The sequence below is a fragment of the Schistocerca piceifrons genome, chromosome 1 (genome assembly GCF_021461385.2).
Source record: "Schistocerca piceifrons isolate TAMUIC-IGC-003096 chromosome 1, iqSchPice1.1, whole genome shotgun sequence".
Classification (NCBI taxonomy): Eukaryota; Metazoa; Arthropoda; class Insecta; order Orthoptera; family Acrididae; genus Schistocerca; species Schistocerca piceifrons.
In genome coordinates, this window is record NC_060138.1 from 862,180,790 (window position 1) to 862,205,630 (window position 24,841).

The 24,841-nt window shown below is 39.7% G+C and overlaps 1 protein-coding gene across 1 annotated transcript in view; it reads left to right on the plus strand.

Annotated features, from left to right (window-relative positions):
* Positions 1 to 7,228, plus strand: part of LOC124715969 (protein germ cell-less) — a 111,248-nt gene extending 104,020 nt beyond the window's left edge. Inside the window, exon 11 of the mRNA XM_047243135.1 lies at positions 7,003 to 7,228. The gene's annotated coding sequence lies outside the window, so the exon portion shown is untranslated. The remainder of the gene's footprint in view (positions 1 to 7,002) is intronic.
* Positions 7,229 to 24,841: the final 17,613 nt, after the last annotated feature.

Below are 24,841 nucleotides of genomic sequence, written 5' to 3' on the forward strand. Positions count from 1 at the left end.
TGAAAGTCTAGCAACAGATGAGACCTAGAAGTTGAAGTGACGGCTGACAACTTCAAGAAGAGAAAAGTAGACTGAAATTAGAAGCATTGGTGAGCCAAAAATGGACAGCGTAGGAAACAAATGGAAACCGTGAACCTTCACTCCATTTCACAATTCTGACTCAGTAGTATTGAAGTTTCATTTTGGTGGTTATTTTACTGATAGACAGTGGTTTTCTTAAGTTAGAATCTCTATTGTGTGGCTGACAGGGAAAAGAAAGAAGTGGGAACAGTTGAGGCAGAAATTTCTTTTTAGTAATCATGTTCCCTTAAGTTATTCTTAAATAACTGACAACAGGCCAACTAAGGTCCACATCAAAAGAACTATTTATTTCCCATTTCCTGCACCCGCCTCTAAAACTCTTTTCTTCTCATAATTATCTTCTTTTGTCTTACTCAGATCATTTGACTCCAGTTGTTTTTCTGTTTGTTTTGTGTTTCTGAAACTTTTGAATTTAATGGCTTCTAGTCTGAAGTAGTCTATGTTGAGTAAGGCCTTCTCTGCAATCTGAATTTCTTCTGATTCCCTTTTTGTTTTGCCTTTCCATCCATTTCTTTCATCCTCTGTAGAGTGTAACCGTCTTTTCCCTGATCTCATCTGTTGTTTTAGGGCAGAATGAGTATATTTCCTTATTTGTTCTCAAAACTCAATTTCCATGTTTGTTCTTGATTGCACCTAATATTTTTTGCAAGATTCCCCTTTCTTTTCTATATCTTCTAGTGCCGTATTTCATCCAAACAATAGTGATGTTTTCAAGCTGTAGAGAACTTTGGTTTTACTACTGTGTTATAATGTCTTAATTTAACCTCTTTAGAAAAACATTTTTTAATTCTACAGGTTTCTTGCTTTCATGTATGCCCTTTTATTTTTTTCAATTCCAGTTTTAATTGCTTCTTTTCATTTCTTCTGTTTATATTATCACCCAGAAATTTAAAGTTATCTGTTTTCTTGATATTGCTGTACTTGGTTTTTAAAATTCTTGATGAGTTACTTTCATTGGTCATGTATTCTGTCTTTTCAAAAGGCATTTGCAGACTTCCCTTTTCAGCAGTCACCTTATGAGCTCTAATCGTTCTTTTTTTCATGTATTATCATCATTATGAGAGTGTGTGCAGTGGCCAAACAATTTATTGCTTCTCTCGGTCTACCCAGCTTTATGTAATTATTAACTTTTTGTTTTTATTCCTTTATTTTTCACTCCCTTATTAACTTTTACCATCAAAAAGTTGGATAATCATGGTGACAAATTGTCTGCTTGCCTCACTACTGATACAGTTTGAAAGGTACTAGAAGTTGTTCCAAGAAATTTAACTTGTTTAAGTTTGCTTATATACTTCTGTAGTTTTCTTATCTACTGCAAATTCCTTCAAGGTTTTGAATAGTAGTTGCTGTTTATCGAATCGTCAATCTTTTTAAAATCAACAAATATTAGCATTATCTTTTTATTTTGTATTTGCATGTACTTAATTATTTGTTTAAAGTTTAGAATTTTCTCTGGACAGGATCTGCTACTTCTAAATCCAGTTGGATACCCTCCAATTTGTTTGTCTAATTGAGGATTTAATATGTTCAGAAGAGCTGCCAATAAGATTTTGTTTTCTAAGGGCAGAAATAAAATTCGTCTCTGTAAATATTGATATTTTTGGTCCCCCTTTTTATGAAATGGGTGCAGGGCCAGTTAGAGAACATTTTTCCACATAAGCGACTTCCCTTTTGGCACCTTCCCCCTTTTTCCTTGAACATTTTTGTCCAAGTCACCTTATGCTACTAATTGTGGTGTGCACCGTGTACAGCATGGTGCCACCACTACTAATTGTAATATGCCCTATATATAAATCTTACAGTTAGGGAACCCCTCTCAGCTTGGTGCCCCCAAGCAGTGGTTTGTGTCAATTGGGCCCTTAACCAGCCCTGAGTGGGTGAATTAACAAAACTGTACAGTTTCCTAGAGGTGGTGTACCAGACCTTATATGGTTTTCCTTTTGTAATTGTGAGACTTAGATCTCCATTCACTTTTGGAATTTTTGCTGTGAGGCCATCATCATCTGGAATTTTGTTGTGTTGTAATTGTTTGCTGTAATTTTAATCATATCAGTGTTTGATAGTTTTGAATTTTCATTTGCAATATTGTCATGAAATTCCAGTTGCTTGGTGTCCTTCCCCCCCCCCCCCCCCCCTGCCCCCCCCCCCCCCCCCCCCAGGTTAATAGCTTTTCAAATATGCTGCCAGTAGATTGCAGCTTTCTTCCTCATTGCTTTGCAGTAGTTTTCTATTTTATTTCCTGAAGCATATTGATTGCGTATTGTACTCGGAGATACAGTTCTTGATTATTTTGTAACAGTCTCTTCTATTATACTTTTTAATGTGCTATTCTGGAGTTTCAAGCTTCTCTTTTTCAAAGCCCCTCTTTTGCACCCTAATAATTTCATCTCATTGCTTCTAATCCAACTGATATATTCTCCTATTACTGCCTGTTTTCATGCTATACAGTTCATTCCAAACTATATATATTTTTTTTTGTCCAAGTGCTTCTTCACATTTGTTATTCCACCAGCTGTGCTTTCATTGCTTGTTCTCTGGAGCAAATGCAACATGTTAATTTATTCTTCAGTTGCATTTGCACATTTTTAATTAAATGACATGTTTCGATTTCTCTGGATCATCTCCAGATCTAATTTCATCAGCAAACTGCCTTGCCTATGTCAGAACCTCATATAGCACAGTATTCTGTGACTTTCTGACACAGACAAAGGTTGCTGATGCAACTACTTAGATCTGAAGATGAGCCAGAGAGATTGAAACATGTCATGTGTTAAAAATGTGCAGCTGAGACTGAAGAATAAATTATTGTTTTAATTATCAATACAGTTGCGGATTCTGCTGGGACAAATATGTCAGCTGTAATAATTAATTATTTCTGTAAAGTTGTTGACATTAATACTCACTCCCTTCAGCATCCATTGAAAATCACATTTCTTTTCCCTCGAAGTTTCATTATTAGTTACGTAAATTATACTGGTGTGTTTCATTATTTTGTGTTTTGGGATAAATTTCATGTGGATTGCAGTTGGGTAGGATCTGACTTGCCTTCCATTTTCTTTTTTCATTGCTTTCCAGTAGCAATTAAAAAGTAATCTTTCTGCTCTGCACATGTTACTGTTTCTTCACTTCCAAGTGTTAAACTTATAGATAATTTTATCTTTGCTCTGTTTCTAATTTTTCCCATGTATCAGATACTCTCTATAGTTTACTATTACAAACAAGATTACATTAAGAAAATAGGGATTTTTTTCCCCACTAAAAGCTATGGTAGCTCTTTTGTGACACCAAGTAGCTCTTGCAGAGAGAGTCTTCCTCCCCCACAATATCTACCCATAAATTTCCCATTAATATGATACATCTTAAATTGCACTGTTCGAATTTGTGCAAAAAACGGACTTGTTATGAAAGTAATATAGTACATATTTTTCATAATGATCCTTTTAGTTGGGCCCAAGTTATTCTGTGACTCAATGTCGGAAAGGTTTCTTATGCTCAGAACTGCACTGCAAGTAAAGGACTTAATACATTACTGTGACATTGCTACTTCCCTCCCCCCCCCCCCCTTTCCAGGCAATGGAACATTGTAGAATGTAAATGCAACCACATTAAGAGCTACAAATAATGGGACAAGTGTGTATAAGAGATCATATTTTCTTCATTCATTGACTTAAAGAAAAAGGAGGCAACCAAAAATTCTCTCATATTTACATTTGCAGATATAAAATTTTCTTCCAAATCTATCAGTACATTCATTTCTTCATGTTCTTCATCCTTCAAAATTTTATGACAAGTTTATGTGATGTTTAATTTTGTTAATATGATATAAAGTGATTAACTATTAACATTACAGAGAGGAGGCAAGGGGGGGGGGGGGGGTGAGTGTGTAAAGGGGGCAGAAAAGTAGTTTGATAAGGTAAACATAGTGCGATAAGAGAAGGGATGTATTGTTGCACAACTGATTATTTGTAAAAATTAAAGTTCATTAAAGTGATTTCACAGTATGTAAAACAGTATGTAAAACTAAATTAGTTAATGTAATTTACCTGACATTTGTTGCAAATCCTGGTATAAACAATATGTAATGTAATGGGAAAAAATGAGTCTCACAAGACTGAATGTTCGCTACTTTTCAGAAGTATAATCAAGTGTATGGTCATGATTATTGTTTTTAACTTTCTTAAAAGTATGGTATTCGGTTAAGGTGAGTGCTGGGCATTTAATGCAACAATTGCTATTTCACAAACTGATGTTTCTCTCTTGCTGCAGGAGCAAATCTGTTTATATTTCAATGTATTTAAGTACTAAGAAGCCCTGGATTTTACAGTTTGCATTGATACTGGTGTGTATTTTAGTCAATACCAAATGAGAGGTGAAGCCTCACAAATACTTAACCGTATAAGTTTATTTTAGTACCTGCAGTCAATGCACAAATTGTATAAACTTATGTAAGGATCTGTACCTGTGAAACTCAATGGTTACTATTTAAAACTAATTACATTATTTTTTCAGTTTCTGGGAAGGAATAAATAAATTTTTGTGAAAGTTTGTCTGAAATACATCTTTTCTATTTATTGTAGATACCAGCAACTGGTAAAACAATCTGTCAGAGGTGGCTGTAGAGTTATCTAATAATTAATACTGAAATTTGTAATCCTCTGGGCAGCTGTGTAATAAATGTCTTTCAAGGACATAATATATTTATGTAACCAGCTTCGCTGCAATGAATATTTTAACTATAGACCTATTCAGCCTGACTATTAAGTCAGCAGTAGGAAATCTTATAAATTTTTGTACATTTGTGGTATTACATGTAAGTTATTTATGAATAATGTAATTTTACATATTTTATCAAGTCCATGAAATATCATTGTTCCTGTTGCTATTTGTTACTGATTATTACTGCCACATCAACATAAAATATAATCAGCAACAAATAGACAGCAATAGAAACAATGATACTTCATGGAAGTGAGGACTTGAAAACGTATGTAAAGTAATAATATTCATAAGTAACTTACACATAATACAACAAATGTATCAAAATTTATGAGATGTTCTATTACCGATAACCTGACTGTATAGCTGAAATGGCCTATAGTTCAAATAAAAATAATCTTCATTGCAGTGTAACTGATTATGTAAATATATCTAAAAACAAAGATGATGTGACTTACCAAACGAAAGTGCTGGCAGGTTGATAGACACACAAACAAACACAAACATGCACACAAAATTCAAGCTTTCGCAACGAACGGTTGCTTCATCAGGAAAGAGGGAAGGAGAGGGGAGGGAAAGACGAAAGGAAGTGGGTTTTAAGGGAGAGGGTAAGGAGTCATTCCAATCCCGGGAGCAGAAAGACTTACCTTAGGGGGAAAAAAGGACAGTTATACACTCGCACACACACCCATATCCAACCCCACATACACAGACACCATTGCGGTTGGATATGGGTGTGTGTGTGAGTGTATACCTGTCCTTTTTCCCCCTGAGGTAAGTCTTTCTGCTCCCGGGATTGGAATGACTCCTTACCCTCTCCCTTAAAACCCACATCCTTTCGTCTTTCCCTCTCCTTCCCTTTTTCCTGATGAAGCAACCATTGGTTGCGAAAGCTTTAGTTTTGTGTGTATGTTTGTGTTTGTTTTTGTGTCTATCAACCTGCCAGCGCTTTCGTTTGGTAAGTCACATCATCTTTGTTTTTAATATCCTGATGAGGCAAAAGTTTGTTGCGAGAGCTTGAATTTTGTATCTATCGACCTGCCAGTGCTTTCGTTTGGTAAGTCACATCATCTTTGTTTTTAGATACATCTTTGTTTTTAGATATATTTTTCCCACGTGGAATGTTTCCCTCTATTATATTCATATGATTTTGTAAATATATTAAATTAATACTGAAGCACCATATGTTTTCTAACATATATGAGATACTATAGCTTTATACATCGTGAAGCACAACTTTCATTTTAAAAACTGCTGTTTCCAAATGGTAATTTTGTTTTCACTAGAATGAAGTAACATTCTCTTCACAACATTCTAAAAATGTACAATTTTTAAATTCTGCAAATGATTTTCAGCTGCTACTACTACCAGTAGATGTATGTTTCAGGTACTGCTGCCCATATCATTGGGGGGCAAAAGAAAAAAAAAAAAGGCAATTTCTGTCATGCTGCTATAACTGTGTGGAGGAATAATCTTGAAACTTTTGTCAGTACTGTCTTTTCTAATCTTTGTTTCTAATGTCTTGAAACAGAACACTGGTACCACGTGCACAATACATAAGTGAATCAAAGCTAATGCCTTGACATTAATAAGACTCAAAATATGTCTTTTTTTTTCAAAACTATTGCTTATGCATGTTTGGGGCTGTCTCTGCATCAACATGAACTAATAAATATGTAATGGCCATTTTGTAAGAGAGTCCATCACCACAGTTATTGAGTGTAATTTTGTCAAAATGAAAAACAATCTATTTTTATTACTATATAGAATATATTTTATTTTTGTTCAAATTCAAGCCTGACTATTAAGTCTAACATAACGACCAAATACATTGAGCTCTTAAATTAAAAAGGGCTCCTTTAGAAATTATGAGAGTGTGTTTTGTGTGAATTAATTTCTGATAAATTTTAGTAAACTACCATATACCTGAGCTTTTGATTTAATATTGGTTCATGATTTCTGCAATCAGTTTCCACATATTGGCTTACTGTTTCTTACATATTATTTTTGATTATTTCCTTATTTTCTGTACATACCACACAAACAATCTCTTTCACATCAAACACGTTATTTTAAAGTCGAATACCTGATATGTCTGGTGTGTGTGTTCTTTTAGAGCTGAGATTTCGGTGCCATGGCAGAATATAATATAAGTTTGGCTTAGAAAAATTGCTGCAAATTAGAGCAGAAAATATATGTTCACAGGGACAATAGGACTCAAAGAGGAAAGTTACAGAGAAGAAAAACAAAAGTAATACAAGAGTGAAGGAAAGGTAGACGCTAGATGGGAGCATAAAGAGAGAGATTGCAACCTTTTGAACATCACACATGCTCGGAGGGTGCCTTACAAGGTGAACAGGCATACCATGCAGGAATTGCTATAAAACATGCAAAGAATAGATCTTCACGATTTGCTGCAATATAAATTAGAGCATTGTTATGTTTAAAACAGATCTTAGGAATGCACTAACGGAAAGTTACCACCTATGTTGAAGTTTCTGTGCAAACAAGTGTAATCTGGCACTGACATTTCCGAATTCAAACTGTGCTTGTAAGAGATATGAAAAAGAATTTGGAACATTTAATTTTCTTGCCTTATACATCTATCAATGTCTGTAGCATCTTACAGCTTCACTTCGAAAGTAGAGGTGTAGAGAGAGAGAGAGAGAGAGAGAGAGACCATCTTGGAATTGCATGTTTATTATTAATTGCATACTGGCATCACTGCTACAGCATTCTATTTTTACATAAAACTGATCCAATACTTTGGACCTTCTTTTGGGAATAGGGCAGTGGGTCATGGCAAATCAGGCACCTGAATATTACTGGAACATCAAATTTTTTAGGGCATCTTATGATGTGCTGACTCATGGTATCAATACGACACCCTTTAATAAAATTGACTGACATGCAACTTGCCAGGAGGTTGGTAGATATGGTTATAGTCTTTGTTATTGTGAGGGAGAACTCGAAAGTAATGCATAATTTTTTTCCCCCTGGTACTGCAAAGGAAAGTTGAAATTTCATGACAAAATAATTTGAAGTTTGCGCTATAGGGCGTATTTTGTTTTTGTGTGCAGCTCTAATGGGAGAAACCCGAACTATGAAACAAACATGGTGTGCATGATATTGCCATCAACTTGTAAAGAGTTGCAAAATGTAGTTAGATATTTGTGAGCTAAAAGGCATAAACTGAGTGAAATTCACAGGGACATGTGTGGCATGCATGGGGATGACTGTATGGACCATAGGAATGTCTCCAAGCGGTGTGCATTCTTCCAAAAGGGCCTTGTGAACCATAGTGATTGACCATGCTCTAGGTGGCCAGTAACAGCTACAACCCCGCAGAATATCAGAGCCATTGAGGCAGCGATTTTGAATGATCAGTCTGTGCAAGTGCGAACCTTATGGCAGTAGTTCAACATTTCCTGTTATGCAGTGTGTGATATTGTTCATGACATGTTGAAATTTCATAAAATTAGTGCTAGATGGGTTCCTAAGAACCTGACAGACAACCACAAGAGCCAGCAAATGATGACAGGCTTGGATCACTTAATGCATTATGCTGCAGAAGGGCATGACTTTCTGAAAGGAATCATCGCTGGTGATGAGTTGTGGGCGTACCACTACATGCCCAAAAACAAGCTTGCCTCTAAGGAGTGCAAACGTGCTGGTTCCCCAGTACAAAAAGATTCAAAGTGACTCAATCTGCTAGGAAAGTGCTTATGCAGGGTTCTGGGATATGCACAGTGTGTTACTGGTGGACTTGGCTGAATGAGGGGCCAGTGTGAATGCGGCAGCCTACATTAGAACTTTGATTAATTTGCATCAAGTCTTTCATGACAAATGCCACAACATTAATGTTGACGATGTCATGACAATGCTCACCCCCATGTTGCTGCTCCTGTTCATGAAAAAATTAGTAAATTTGGGTGAGAGGTGCTCCAGCAACCATCATACAGTCCAGACCTTGCACTGTCTGTTTGGTCCCATGAAGAAATTCGTGGTGGCCAACACTTTGCGACAGATGCAGAAGGGAAATCAGCAGTCCATAGATGGCTATACTCCAACCAAACAGATTTCTATGGACAGGGTATATTGAAACTGGTACCACGATGGGAGAAATGTGATGTAAATTCATTTGTGATATTTGTTAATCCTTTTGGTGGTAAAATTGTTGAGCGCTACTTTCTAGCTTTCCCCGTAGCTATGGCTCACGGACTGTCAATGGGTAACCACAAAATGTTATAGGTTATTTGCAGCTACCAAAGGCAAAATTTAAAATTATACGAATATAGGATTGTGTAAACTCAAACCAAATTAATCCCCAGTATGGCAGTTTATTCAGTCAACACAAAACAAAATCAAACTGCTGGTGAGTCCATCATTGTGGGCATAGAAACCAATAATTATGAAAGCAGTTGTGTGTGAGCACATCACCAATGGCTGACTACTGAATCTGAATGGCTTTTGCTGGTTAATTAGAATGAGAAATGTTCAACACTTGAGATCAGCAAGTATACTGTGTATAAAACAAAACAAAATACACCATAGTTGGCAATATAACACAGAAAATGGAGCTGATGTTTACTGCCATACACTGATGTCCAAAATTAAAGCAACAAAAGGAAATTTTGCAAAGTTTCATTTATTTTTCCACAAACGGTGTAAACAGGTGATACTGCAGTATAAACAATGTAAAGAATACAGAACACAAACGACTGCAACATGCATGACAGTAGACAAAAAGTTCTTCATTTTTTCCAATTTCATGGTTTTGCACACACATTCTGAAACTGTTTAATGTGCTCAGTATCAGACGTAATCACCTCTGGCAGCAATACAGGGATGGCAATGACAGGGCATTCTGGGGATGATGTCATCATTCTCCTGTTGAAACTGGTACCACAATGGGAGAAATGTGTTGAGAAAGTTGGTGACTATGTAGAAAAGTAGATAAAAGATGTAAATTCTTTGTGATTTTTGTTAAACTTTTTGGTAGTAAAATTGTTGAGCGCTACTTTCCATCTTCCCTCGTAGCTACGGCTGTCGCAGTCTTGGAGAGTGGCTGGTGGATGCTGACATGATGCAACACATCTCCCAAGTGCACCCCAGATAGGCTCTATGAGATTCAAATTGGGAAAGCAAGCAAGCAATGCCAGGCATGCAATATCTTTCATTTCTAAGGAAACATCAACCACCCATGCTCTTTGAGGTTATCTCGTCATTATACCAGACAGCAGTTAAACCTTGCGAATTCACCACTACAATTACATGAAGAGAGGTAGAGTGGTAAACGTAATGCCTGCACACAATGCTAGGAATCCTCCTCGATCTCAGTCTGTTTCCACGATGTTTGGGTCTCAAAAATTGTGCTTACGTTCCCTCCAGATGTGAATCCATCGAGAATCACTCTCCAAACTGGGACTCATCTGTGGAAACAACATTGGCCCACCGTTCCATCGTCCAGGTGGATCATGCCCTTACAGCCAAATAATGGTCTTCTCTTCTGAAGTCACATGTGGTCAAGCCTGCCTTGGTCTTCGAGATAAAGTTTTGGTATATATAAACCATCACCACATCCAAGAAACACAGAACAATTCACATTAACCATTGGGCCAAATCAGTTTGTGACTGCCCTGCTTCCCTTCTTTCTATGGGCCTCTGTCGCAGAGAACCTGTTGGGCATCTTCTCTATGCCATACTGCACCGTCTGTGACTCTGTACACAACAACTGGGGACGTGTGGCTAACCAGGAAAAACTACCTCATTTCATAGGTGCCCTGACGTCATCATTGCCATGGTTGTCCATTGACTGGAATGTCATCTTCTGTGCAGAACACAGTCGTATGGACAGCTGATTGACAGTTTGTATGATTTTATTGTGAATTAGACACAGGAAGGGAAAATAGCGGTTTGTTAGTTTAATTTTGAACACCTGTGTGTTGACATTAAACGGTTTCAAAATGTTAAGAAAAATGTAATGATCATGATTTTCTTTAGTCTGATGTTCGTGCAGGTCGAGAGATGAATGGGGATTACATTGTTGCCATTTCCAAGTAACAGTTGCAGTATGCACATACAAGCATTGCACTTGATGTAGGTGTGTATTCTGCGGCACTTTTTGTGTACATTTTGTCACTTACCACCAATGTCAGCCATGACAACTCACAACAAACGGAATAAAAATTCCCTATGTAACTTGCTAGGATTCTGTTTAATGCTCACATTGAGTTCAACATTCACAGCAGAGTGCTCAGAACACTACTGAATGCTCGTTGGCTGATGGAGAATGTATGATGTAGGTTCACAGAGTGAGCCTAAACTCAACCGTGACTCCAAATATAGTTAGAATTACATAGCATACTAAGTTTTTAAAAACTTATCTCCGTGGGATAGGTGCACAGCCCTGTAGTGATGCAACTTGGACGAAATGTTCAGGAATGTATTTCTAAGATGAGACATAATTTTAGAGCAATACTGAGATAGCTTTTTTTTGTTTCTTTTCTCAGAAGGATGTACGTTGTAAAAAGAACTAGAGGCAGCATTAGTGTCTATGTTATCATGATTTCCACATGCTACTGATCACAGAAGACATCGGTTTACAATATCTTGTGTTGTCTTGTTGGATCCACATTATCCACTTCTAGACTGAAAAAAGAGGCTGGAATTTGTGCATGCATCTTTAACAGCCTGTACACATTTTGTGTAACTGTGAAGCTTTTATGGTTATAACTGCTTATTGCATTAACTGAAATGTGTGCCTGAAAGCTGCAATTCATGAGATGCGATGTTTCCCAGAAAAACATATGACACTGAAAACTGTTGTAACTTTATGCAGTGCAGTTCAAAAATGGACTATCGAAAACAAAGTTTCAAGTATCACAACCATCAATATACAGGGTGTTACAAAAAGGTACAGCCAAACTTTCAGGAAACATTCCTCACACACAAAGAAATAAAATATGTTATGTGGACATGTGTCCAGAAACGCTTACGTTCCATGTTAGAGCTCATTTTTTTACTGCTCTTCAAATCACATTAATCATGGAATGGAAACACACAGCAACAGAATGTACCAGCGTGACTTCAAACACTTTGTTACAGGAAATGTTCAAACTGTCCTCCGTTAGCGAGGATACATGCATCCACCTTCCGTCGCATGGAATCCTTGATGTGCTGATGCAGCCCTGGAGAATGGCGTATTGTATCACAGCCGTCCACAATACGAGCACGAAGAGTCTCTACATTTGGTACCAGGGTTGCGTAGACAAGAGCTTTCAAATGCCCCCATAAATGAAAGTCAAGAGGGTTGAGGTCAGGAGAGCGTGGAGGCCATGGAATTGGTCCGCCTCTACCAATCCATCGATCACCGAATCTGTTGTTGAGAAGCGTACGAACACTTCGACTGAAATGTGCAGGAGCTCCATCGTGCATGAACCACATGTTGTGTCGTACTTGTAAAGGCACATGTTCTAGCAACACAGGCAGAGTACCCCTTATGAAATCATGATAATGTGCTCCATTGAGCATAGGTGGAAGAAACTAAAATGAGCTCTAACATGGAAATTAAGCGTTTCCAGACTCATGTCCACATAACATCTTTTCTTTATTTGTGTGTGAGGAATGTTTCCTGAAAGTTTGGCCATACCTTTTTGTAACACCCTGTATAGTGACACCTGTAAAGCTCATCGCTAATGGTAACTTGGAAATGCAGTGTATTATTTGTTCAGTGCACATTGTAAAATTGATTTCAAAAGGTAGGTTAGAGGGCAAGTTAAATCTATGTATACTCAAGAGCCAAAGAAACTGGTACATCTGCCTAATATTGTGTAGGACCCCTGGGAGCATGTAGAAGTTCCGCAACATGGCATGGCATGGACTCGACTAATGTCTGAAGTAGTGCTGGAGAGAACTGGCACAGTGAATCCTGCAAGGCTGTCCATAAATCCATAAGAGTATGAGGGGGGTGATTTCTTCTGAACTGCACATTGCAAGGCATCCCAGATATGCTCAATAATGTTCATGTCTGGGGAGTCTGGTGGTTAGCAGAAGTGTTTAAACTCAGAAGTGTGTTCCTAGAGCCTCTCTGTCACAGTTCTGAATGTTTGGGGTGTCACACTGTCCAACAGGAATTGCACAAGTCCATTGGAATGCACAATGGACACGAATGGATGCAGATGATTAGACAGATGCTTATGTAAGTGTCACCTGTCAGAGTTGTATCTAGATGTATCAGGGGTTCCATATCGTTCCAACTGCACACACCCCACACCATTACAGAGCCTCCACCAGCTTGAACAGTCCCCTGCTGACATGCTGGGTCCATGGATTCATGAGGTTGTCTCCATACCTGTACACATCCATCTCCTCAATACAATTTGAAATGAGGCTTGTCTGACCACACAACATGTTTCCAGTCATCAACAGTTCAGTGTCAGTGTTGACAGGCCCAGGCAAGGCATAAAGCTTTGTGCTGGGCAGTCATCAAGGACACACGAGTGGGCCTTCAGCTCAAAAAGCCCATGTCAATGATGTTTCGCTGAACGGTTCACACACTGACACTTGTTGATGGCTCAGCCTTGACATCTGCAGCAATTTGCAGAAGGGTTGCACTTTTGTCACGTTGAATGATTCTCTTCAGTTGTCATTGGTCCTGTTCTTGCAGGATCTTTTTCTGACCACAGCGATGTCGGAGATTTTATGTTTTACCTGATTCGTGATCTTCACAGTACACTTGTGATATGGTCGTATGGGAAAATCCCCACTTCATCGCAACATCAGAGATGCTGTGTCCCATCGCTCATGCACTGACTATAACACGACATTCAAACTCACTTAAATCTTGATAACTTGCTGTTGTAGAAGCCGTAACCGATCTAAAAACTGCGCCAGACACTTGTCGTATATAGGCATTGCTGGCCGCAGCACTGTATTCTGCCTGTTTATATATAATCTCTGTATTTGAGTATGCATGCCAGTACCCGTTTCTTTGACGCCAAGTTGCATGGTCAACTAATGGAAAAACTATCCAAGATTGAAAGTATTATGCAAACGAAAAACAGTATAAATTAGTTCAGAAAAATAAAGCCTAGTAGAACAGTGATTTTTTTTTCATAATTTCACAGCTCACTAATGATGAATTTGCAATAAAGCCTTGAGTGAATCCAGCTGTTTGAATCAAGAACTCATCTCAAAAATATATTCCTCTACATCTACATCTTTGTGATCGCTCTGCTATTCACAATAAAGTGCCTGGCAGAGGGCTCAATGAACCACCTTCAAGCTGTCTCTCTACTGTTCCCCTCTTGAACCACATGTGGGAAAAATGAGCACTTAAATTTTTCTGTGAAAGCCCTGATTTCTCTTATTTTATCGTGATGATCATTTCTACCTATGTAGGTGGGTGCCAACGGAATGATTTCGCAATTGGAGGAGAAAACTGGTAATTGAGATTTCGTGAGAAGATCCTGTCATAACAAAAAAAGTCTTTGTTTTAATGATTGCCACTCCAATTCAGGTATCATGTCTGTGACACTATCTCCCTTGTTTCGCAATAATACAGAACGAGCTGCCCTACTTTGCACTTTTTCAATGTCATCCATCAGTCCCACCTGATGCGAATCCCACGCCACACAGCAATACTCCAGAATAGGACGGACAAGCGTGGTGTAAGCAGTCTCTTTAGTAGACCTGTTGCACCTTCTAAGTGTTCTGCCAATGAATCACAGTCTTTGGTTTGCTCTACCCACAATATTATCTGTGTGATCGTTCCAGTTTAGGTTATTTGTAATTGTAATCCCTAAGTATTTAGCTAAATTTACAGCCTTCAGATTTGTGTGACTTATCGCGTAATTGAAATTTAGTGGATTTCTTTTAGTACTCATGTGTATAACTTCACACTTTACTTTATTCAGGGTCAGCTGCCACTTTTCGCACCATACAGATATCTTATCTAAATCATTTTGCAAGTCGTTTTGATCATCTGTTGACTTTACAAGACAGTAAATGACAGCATCATCTGTAAACAATCTAAGATGGCTACTCAGATTGTCTTGTATGTCGTTAGTACAGATCAGGAACAATAGATGGCCTATAACACTTCCTTGGGGAACACTGGATATTACTTCTGTTTTACTCGATGACTTTCCGTCTATTACTATGAACTGTGACCTTTCTGACAGGAAATCATGAATCCAGTTGCACAACTGAGGTGATACTCTGTAGGCATTCAGTTTGGTTAGAAGCAGCTTGTGAGGAATGGTGTCAAAAGCCTTTTGGAAATCTAAAAATATGGAATCAATTTGACATCCCCTGTCGATAGCACTTATTACTTCATGAGTATAAAGAGCTAGTTGTGTTTCACAAGAACAATATTTTCTGAATCTGTGCTGACTATGTGTCAGGGTACTTCATAATGTTCGTATACAGTATATGTTCCAAAACCCTATTGCAAATCGCCTGTAATTCAGCGGATTACTCCTACTTCCCTTTTTGAGTATTGGTGTGACTTGAGCAATTTTCCAGTCTTTAGGTATGGATCTTTCTGTGAGCGAGTGGTTGTATATAATGGCTAAATATGGAGCTATTTTATCAGCATACTCTGAGAGGAACCTAACTGGTATACAATCTGGACCAGAGGCCTTGCCTTTATTATGTGATTTAAGCTGCTTTGTTACACCGAGGATATCTACTTCTATGTTTCTCATCTTGGCAGTTGTTCTTGATTGGAATTCAGGAATATTTACTTTGTCTTCTTTGGTGAAGGAGTTTCGGAAAACTGTGTTTAATAACTCTGCTTTAGTGGCACTGTCATCAGTAACTTCACCGTTGTTATCGCACAGTGAAGGTATTGATTTCGTCTTGCCACTGGTGTGCTTTATGTATGACTAGAATCTCTCTGTGTTTTCTGCCAGATTTCGAGACTGAATTTCGTTGTGGAAATTATTGAAAGCATCTCGCATTAAAGTACGGGCTATATTTCGAACTTCTGTAAAACTTTGCCAATCTTGGTGATTTTGCATTCTTTTAAATTTGGCATGCTTTTTTCGTTGCTTCTGCGACAACGATCTGACCTTTTTTGTGTACCATGGGGGATCAGTACCATCACTTATTAATTAACGTGGTAGATATATCTCAACTGCTGTCTATACTATCTCTTTGAAAATATTCCACAACTTTTCTACAGTTACATGATCAGATCGGAAGGAGTGAAGACTGTCTCTTAAAAAGGCATTAAGAGCATTTTTATCAGCTTTTTTAAGTAGATATACTTTGCGCTCCTTTTTGATGGTTGTAGGTGTTGCGATATTCAGCCTAGCAGCAACTGCCTTGTGGTCATTAATCCCTGTATGCATCACAATACTCAGTATTTGTCCAGGATTATTTGTTGCTAAAAGATCAAGTATGCTTTCCAACCATTTACGCTTCGAGTGGGCTCGTGAACTAATTGGTCAAAATAATTTTCTGAGAAAGCATTCAGTACAATTTCGGATGACGTTTTATGCCTGCCGCCGGCTTTAAACGTATAATTTTTCCAGCATATCGAGGGTAGATTGAAGTCACCACCGACTATAATTGTATGAGCGGGGTACTTATTTGAAATGAGACTCAAGTTTTCTTTGAACTATTCAGCAACTATATCTTCTGAGTCAGGGGTCGGTTAAACGATCCAATTAATAGTTTAGCCCGATTGTCAGGTATAACCTCTACCCATACTATTTCACACAAACTATCTACTTTAATTTCACTACAAGGCAAACTACCTCTGACAGCAATAAATACTCCACCACCAACTGTATTTAATCAATCCTTTCTGAACACTGTCAGATTGTTTGAAAAAATTTTGGTTGAACTTATTTCTGTCTTTAGCCAGCTCTCTGTACATACAACTATTTGAGCTTCAGTGCTTTCTATTAGGGCTTGGAGCTCTGGTTCTTTCCTAACACAGCTACGACAATTTACAACTACAATATCAATCCAGAATGAGATTTTCACTCTGCAGCGGAGTGTGCGCTGATATGAAACTTCCTGGCAGATTAAAACTGTGTGCCCGACCGAGACTCGGTCGGGCACACAGTTTTAATCTGCCAGGAAGTTACAATATCAATCGTTTCTACAACTACCTTACTATGTTTTACCTGCCCACTTTTAGACGGACGCCCGTTCTGTGATTCCCTGAGACCCTCTAACCGAAAAAACTACCCAGTCCCTTCCACACAGCCCCCGCTACACGTGTAGCCACCTCCTGTGTGTAGTGGACTCCTGACCTATTAAGCAGAACCTGGAAACCCACCACCCAATGGTGCAAGTCAAGGAATCTGCAGATTACACGGTCACAGAATCGCCTGAGCCTCTGATTCAGTTCCTCCATTCGGCTCTGCACCAAAGGACCACAGTTGGTTCTATTGACGATGCTGCAGATGGTGAGCTCTGCCTTAATCTCGGGAGCAAGACTGGCAGTCTTTACCATTTCTACTAACTGCCCGAAACCAGATAGTATATGCTCTGATCCAAAGTGACACAAGTAATTGGTACCAACATGAGCCACCACCTGCAGCTGGCTACACCCTGTACTCTTCATGGCATCCAGAAGCACCCTTCCCACATCCGGAATGCACATGCAGTGCACACTGGCTTCCTTCCCCTCGTTGGTAGCCATGTCCCTAAGGGGCCCCATTACGCACTTAATGTTGGAGGTTGGAGCTCCCAACTACCAGCAAACCCACCCTCTGTGAATGCCCAGACCTTGCGGGCCGAGAAGCTTCCTCTTGAACAGGGTGGACGACTGCATCCGGCTCAGAGATAACAGATAATACCTGAAACTTGTTCATCAAACGAACCGGGGAAGCCCTACGATCGGCCCCTCGGATGTTTTTCGCTGCCTGCCAGACTTTGCAATGATCTCCCACTCGACCACGGGTGAGGGGCAACTTGAGTGCAGGCAGTACTGGGGGCGGTCACTGCAGTGGACCTATCAGAGGACACGTGGGACGTGCTCAACTTCCCTCGCATACCCGTGTTCGATCCCCTACAGTGACGCCCTTTGGCCGCAGCCTCAAACTGTGTGACAGAAGCCAACGCAGCCTGGAGCTGTGAGCGAAGGGTCACCAATTCAGCCTGCATCTGTACACAACAATCACAGTTCCTATCCATTACTGCAGTCGCTCCTGTTTGAAGCTCGTAAAAATATGCAACAAACGAACAGTGTACTCACCTTATTAGCAGCGGGAAATCGAAGTGCTCTCTCACTGACAGTCTAACCGACACTGAGCTGTTCTAACCAAACAAACAAAAGCCTGTATGATACGAGGGTCAATACAATGGTCGATAGCAACGGCGGTACAGTACACTACACTGTAATTGAAATAAAAGATTGTGCCTCGTAAGCACTCGAACACGCAAGAAATTACAAAAATAAACTAGTAACTACACAGATAACTGAAAATAAGGCGCTCCTGTTTGAAGCTCATAAAAATGTGTAACAAGCGAACGATGAACTCACGGTACGCTCTCACTGACGGTCTAACCGATACTCCCCCCCCCCCCCCCCCCCTCTCTCTCTCTCTCTCTCTCTCTCTCTCTCTCTCTCTCTCTCTCTATTCCAGTAAGCATACGACTGAGTGTGACTGTATGCAAAGAAAACTGTGATGCTTCAGGCACAAGGATTACAGGAGCACTTGCACAACTCCCTTATCACCAAGGTTACTAGAAACTAACAAAGTATATGTCACTTGTAATGTTTACCAAAGTTGATAATTATTTGAGTGGAAATTGAGCTTTTCTCTTGTGTTGTAATTTCCCTTCAGATTCTGCATTAAATGCTAGAAGCTAAGAATTTAGCACAATACAGAATTGTGGAAATAAATGTGACTCTCAAATCTGTGTGTCATATATTCTTAAATACAGTAACTCTTCAGATTATACATTTCTTTACATTAAGGTGCACCAACTGTATTCGACCAGAAATGTGCAAAATAGGAAGTAGATCACAGTAGCACCAACCGCAGGCAAGCACACATGTTATGCCTTACAAAATATAACACAGATTTCGTAATGCTGTGGTGTGAACCATCCTGGCTAAGTGTGGAAACAGTTGACACAGTAGTGCATAAGCAGGAGAAGGTAGAAGCCTTCCACACTGGCTGCCTTGGAAGTTCTTAGTATACATGCTGCAAGGCACAGCTGAGACCAAACAAGCACAGCCCAAAAGTGTTTAAATACCTGCCCACTTGTGTTAGTACCACAGCTCGGCACTTGGGGTGCAGTCCAGAATGCTGTTCCGGGACCACAGTTTGACTCTGCATCAGTGCCGTGACCGCATTGGGCCCGCCCTGCCATGAGAAGCAGCTTGCTGGTCATCAACGCGAGTCAGTCGGTCAAGACTGTTATGTCACCTGTCGCCACCTGCTGCCCAGCATGAGGCATGAAAGATGCACTGCCACACATATGGGAACAGCCAGTTGTAGCTGTCAGAGCCTGGAGTCATCACTAGCAGAAGCAGTGCCACTGCTCAGCCTATGCCATGCTCTGTCAGCTTTGCTGGATGACATGAACACACAGGAAGCTATTTTGGAATTCCTCATTATTTGACTGGTGCTGCAGAAAGTGTCCCCCTTCACTAGCGTCAGAATACTGATGCCACCTTTTCAGCACAATATCCGAACATATTGCATATGATCTGGTGATTGAAAAAATTTAATTGTTGATGTCAGAATGCCTGGTCATGAAAAAGATGCTCGACTGCCATACACTTTGTAAGATAAAATTTTTTAAAAGTCAAGAGTCAGTGGATTTGTCGCTTTAGAGGAAATGGAGGTCATGATTGGCTAGCACCAGTCAGATGTATGCAGCATTATTTAGGTCATTCACCATCACACAGAGAATCAATGCTGATTGTGTCTTTCATATGTAATTTTTATGGGCATTTGGTTAGACAGTGCCAAGAATGGAAATGGTTGATGATTAGATATAAGAGTTAGTTTACTGTATTTTGTTTGGTGTGTAATTGTTGGTGTTCCAAAATGAGTGCCGAGAAGAGATATGGCAGATCAGAGACGCAAGGTGTATTGCAACTATAGGCAGTTTGCTTATTATTGGAAGAGGTATGTGGTCTAGTGGAGTCGCAGTCGCTACAGCAAATTATAGATTTATCAGCAGCAAGTTTAGTTGCTGCTTTCTCTGGTAAATCAACTGAGGATGTGCAAACAGATGTGGAGGACCTTAGGAATCTGGCAGAGTTGGGAGGGTGGCCTGTTGCCAAACTTCAGAGAGTAGCAAAAGTAAGATTAATGGGTGAAGCAAAAGCTTATTTGAATTATGCAGAGGCTCTCAGTGTGGCTGGAACAGTTGAAGAATTTAGAAAGGGGTTAGCTCAATGATATACAAAACAGAGCAGTGCCAGGCATTTCAGGGAACTGTTGGTCATGGTAACAAAGAAGCGTGCAGAACCAGTAAAAGAATTTGTGGATAGGATAAGGAAGATCAATGATTGGACATACAAGGTAGGAAAGAATGCTATGGTGAATGACGTAATCTTTTGGGAAGCTGTGGGGTGGATACTTGCTGCATATTTAAGGGGTTGCCTTCAGACATGTTAAGCAGAGTACAAACAGGGGTTCTGATTGATCTGTGTACAGCTGTCAGATTAGCAGAAGAGTGTGAGGAAAATGGTATGTCAAGTGGATTGTAAGTTATATGGGCTGTTTTTGAACAATATAAGTTGTTATAGGTGTTGGTGTGGACAGATAGAACACCTGTGGAAGCAATGACACCAGTTGCAGGACAATGGAAACAGGGACTGATGTCAGCGCAGTGGTAACCGTAGTTTCAGGGGTAGGAGACTGGGAAGAAGCAGATGTCAAATGCCAAGGGGGACCTGAGGTCCATCTACGCTCATTTCCAGTAAGATTAGATGCTGTAAGTTGCATGCAGAGTTGGACTGAAAGTCATGGGAATAGATGGGAAAAATAATTGATTAATACTGTTAGAGACAGGGGTGCAAATGTCGGTTGCCAGTTGTGATTTGGTGGAACATAAGCAGTGGAACCCACCATGGTATTGATGCGTAGAGTGGGGTACAGAGATGTTACACCATTGGAATCAGTAGATACAGACTTTTGCTTTGGTACAGTTAAGTTCCAACATTTTGACACAATGGGCAGTGCGACTGAGTGAGCTTGATTTTGAGGTTGTACATAAACCTGGAAAGAAACTTGGGAATGCAAACGATTTCAGTAGGAAAGTAGCAGCATCCCAAATGGGTGGTAATGAGTAATGAGCTTGAGGAATAGCAGACAGCACAGAAGACAGATGATGAACGCAAACAGTTGAGTAAACGATCACAGTTTTGTATACAGGATGGGTTGTTGTGCAGATAAACCAAGTGAGGACCACAAGTGGTAGTGCCAGCAAAGCTGACAGAGTATTACAGGAGACACATCACCTCTTGTTAGCAGGTCATGGGGGATGTACGTCTACCAATGGAAGAGTAGCGGAGGGATACTGGTGGTAGAATCGAAGGACAGACGTGGAACAGTAAGTGCAGAGTTGCAGACAGTGTGCACAAAGGATGTATTTGTGACAGATGAGAGTATTGTTTCAAAGGTTACCCGAAGGATTAGCGGCAATTCAATTGCTAGTGATTGATTGACAAAACACCAGCTGGGAATAAATATGTACTCATGATTATAGACAATTTTCTAAAATATGTGTAAATGGTCACAATGCCAACCAACAGGCAGTAACAGTAGTGCAAGTGCTATAAGCAATGGATACTGAAGTTTGAAGTACCTGAAATGATAGTGGTGGGTTAGGAAATCAACTTTAAGTCAGATTTGTGTAAGATGTTATGTTTGAGAAAATTGAGAACGAGTCCTCTACACCCTTGTGCTAATGAAAGAACAGAATGGATGCATAGAACTATAGGAAAGGAAATGTGGAACAGGACTAATACACTTGGCACTGGAAAAGCAAGAGGAAGCAGTGAGCCATACAGCAAGGATGCCACAATATGAGGTTGGTCAATGAGTAATGTTATCAATTTCTTGTACTCCAAAGGGGAAGATGAAGAAGTGTTTTGCAAGGTATCAAGGGCCACACCAAGTTGAGGAAACTACGTGACCCGTGAACGTCAAGATTCAGTTGCTGACATGGATGAGAATTGTACATGTGGGACACTTGAAACTGTTTCGGGGGAGTGAGAAAGTTGTCCCAAGAATTTTTTTATTTTAACCTAGCCAAAGTAGAAGCAAGTACTGATGGAGAAAATGTGTACATTTCAGTTTCCTTTCCAGTTGCAAGGAAACAGGCACAGTACCAGTGTTACGTAGTCATTGCATATCCCATTAAGCGAGAGACGCTGAAAAATTTGTTGGGGTAAAGGTATAGTGGTTGCTATTGATTGCAAAAGACAAGAGCAGGGATGTGGAAATAGAAGCGGAGTTGCAAAAGTATTACAAGGGTGAGGTTACAGTTTGCCTGAATAGGGTTGTTAGAGTAGATCAGAACTCCTGTGCAGTGAAGTTACTGCTGGGTTATAAAATGGAAAACGATTCAAAGAGAGAGGTGATTATGCTGAGTTGTACTTGTAAGAGGTTGAGGCACATATACTTCACCTTTGATAAAGTGATAATAGTAGTCAGTTGTTTTGAGAAGGGGAAACTCACAGCAACTAAAAGATCAGAGCTGAGTGGGAGTAGACTTATAATAAAAGGGACATCTTGTGAAATAGCGGGACCTACTTTCCATCTACTTACCACAATTTCAGGAATAACCCATCTAAGAATTTTGCTGCCTTGACTGTACTGGCCAGAGAAACCCACGGAAGTGTTACCATCTGCAAATCTGACTGTAGAACCAGATTTTAAGACCTGAGGTATTTCAGTCCATAGACAAATTCATAAACGAACAGGAGGTACAAATCTCTGTGGAGATGTTAACGCATCATTTGAGTCAATACAGGGAAACTCGGTATCGGAGGGAAACAACGTTGACCATTGCTATACCAAGTGCTGCAGCAACACTTGCTCTGCTAAGTGTAGTCCTTGTTTGCACGTACAAGGCAGAAACCTTTCCACACTGGCAGCCATGGAAGTGTTTAGTATACATGCAGCAAGCTACAGGTAATCCCAAACAAATGCAGCCTAAAGGCATATAAACACTGAATTTCAGACCCACCATTGTTCAAATCCTAGTGGACTGTATTCCCAGACCTTAGGGACAGAAGGGGGTACTATAATTATAAGTTATATGAAGCTAAAAGAAACTAATGGAACCTAGGATAAGAAGTGATTAAGAAAATGTGATGGTAAAAGTAATCTTGAACAGAGAGCGGCCCAGAGTCCATTGGGTCAGCCACCAGGGAACTTGTCACTTTAATTGCATAAGGATAATTCAGTTTAAGGTGATCCAAGGGACTGGGTCTGATTAAGGATGGGTGGCAATGTAGTGCACAGACAATATTCAGCTGGAAACATGCAAAGTAGGAAGCAGACTGCAGCACCACCAGCCACAGGCGAGTGCAGATGTTACACCTTACATAATATAATACAGCCATCACAATGGTGCAAGACAAGCTGTCCTGGCGAGGTGTGAAAACAGTTGACACAGCAGTGACTAAGTGGAAGGAGGCAGAAACCTTTCCACACTGGCAGCCATGGAAGTGTTTAGTATACATGCAGCAAGCTACAGGTAAGCCCAAACAAATGCAGCCTAAAGGCATATAAATATCTAGCGACTTTGTAATAAAGTCACTTGTGTTAGCATGACAGCTCAGCCACCATGGGGCTGTGACACCTGAAGCACCATCCAGAATGCTGTTACAGGACCACAGTTTGAATCTGTGTCAGGGCAGCATGCCACTGCCTGCTGGCCACCACAAGGGATGTAAGACATGCTGCCACACAAGTGGCCACAGCCAGCTGTAACTGCAAGCAAGAACCCAGAGATGTCACTGGCAGAAGCAGTTGCATCATGCACAACAACTCGACCTATGCCACACACTATCAGCACCCCCACCCCCCTACACACACACACAAGTGGGAAACACCAATAAAATAATTGGGAATTCCTGGCTGTTAGACTGGTGCTGCACAGCACCCCCGATACTACCTGATTTCAGACCTTGTCAACATGAAACATTAAAATAACTGCTTAACTCTCAATCTCAGTGTAAATTTCAAGTTGCCAGATCAGAACACATCAGTATGAATACATATTTCAAATTCTTTTGTCTGCTTTCCCCATTGTCATCTGTGACTTATGGCAGTTCTGCCTGCTTTTAATTCTTCGTTTGATGATTGTTTGTTGTCCTCGATGTCGTCGTACTGTGTTGCTACACTGGCTGAAAAATGGGTTGCGGATTCCGACACAGACTACTGTAAATCATGTAGTTGACAGGTGCACAGTTACATTTTACAGTACTTTAATTTTCACTTTGCACACCCCCTAATAATAAACAGTTATATGGCCAGTACACTACTGCTTAATTTTCGATAAGCTTCATTAACAGTTAGCAGGCGAACTGTCCACATTCTGCTATGATAGTTTACTGTTGAACATCTACGAGCAGTAAAATCTAACCACAAAGTTCACAGTTCTTGAAGAATAATCAGGTATGTATGGAGCAGACACTGTCACTGTTTTTATACGTGGCCTAATTGTTTAACTCTTATTTCACAGTTTAAATGAAGCATTTTTGTTGTTCTAACTAGCACAGGTTATTCGTCAGAAACTCGGCCATAGACTGACTGTCTCGTGACCAAAAATTGCCATTATATATCATCACAATAACAGGTGCTGGAACTACACAGTGTTTAAAGTTAAATTTACAGAAATTACAATTAAAACTTAACTCATTCGATTAACTGAATACAATGAAACATTAGTTCTCCTTAACAGCTTCTTCTACTACAAGGGCTAAGCCGAATTATTTAAATCATGAAATTAACAAATATAAGTATGCAAACAATACTTTTGACAAAACTGTTAATTACTTTGGAAATAATTAATGGCTGGTTTTGATAACATGTTTTTGAATAGAGCC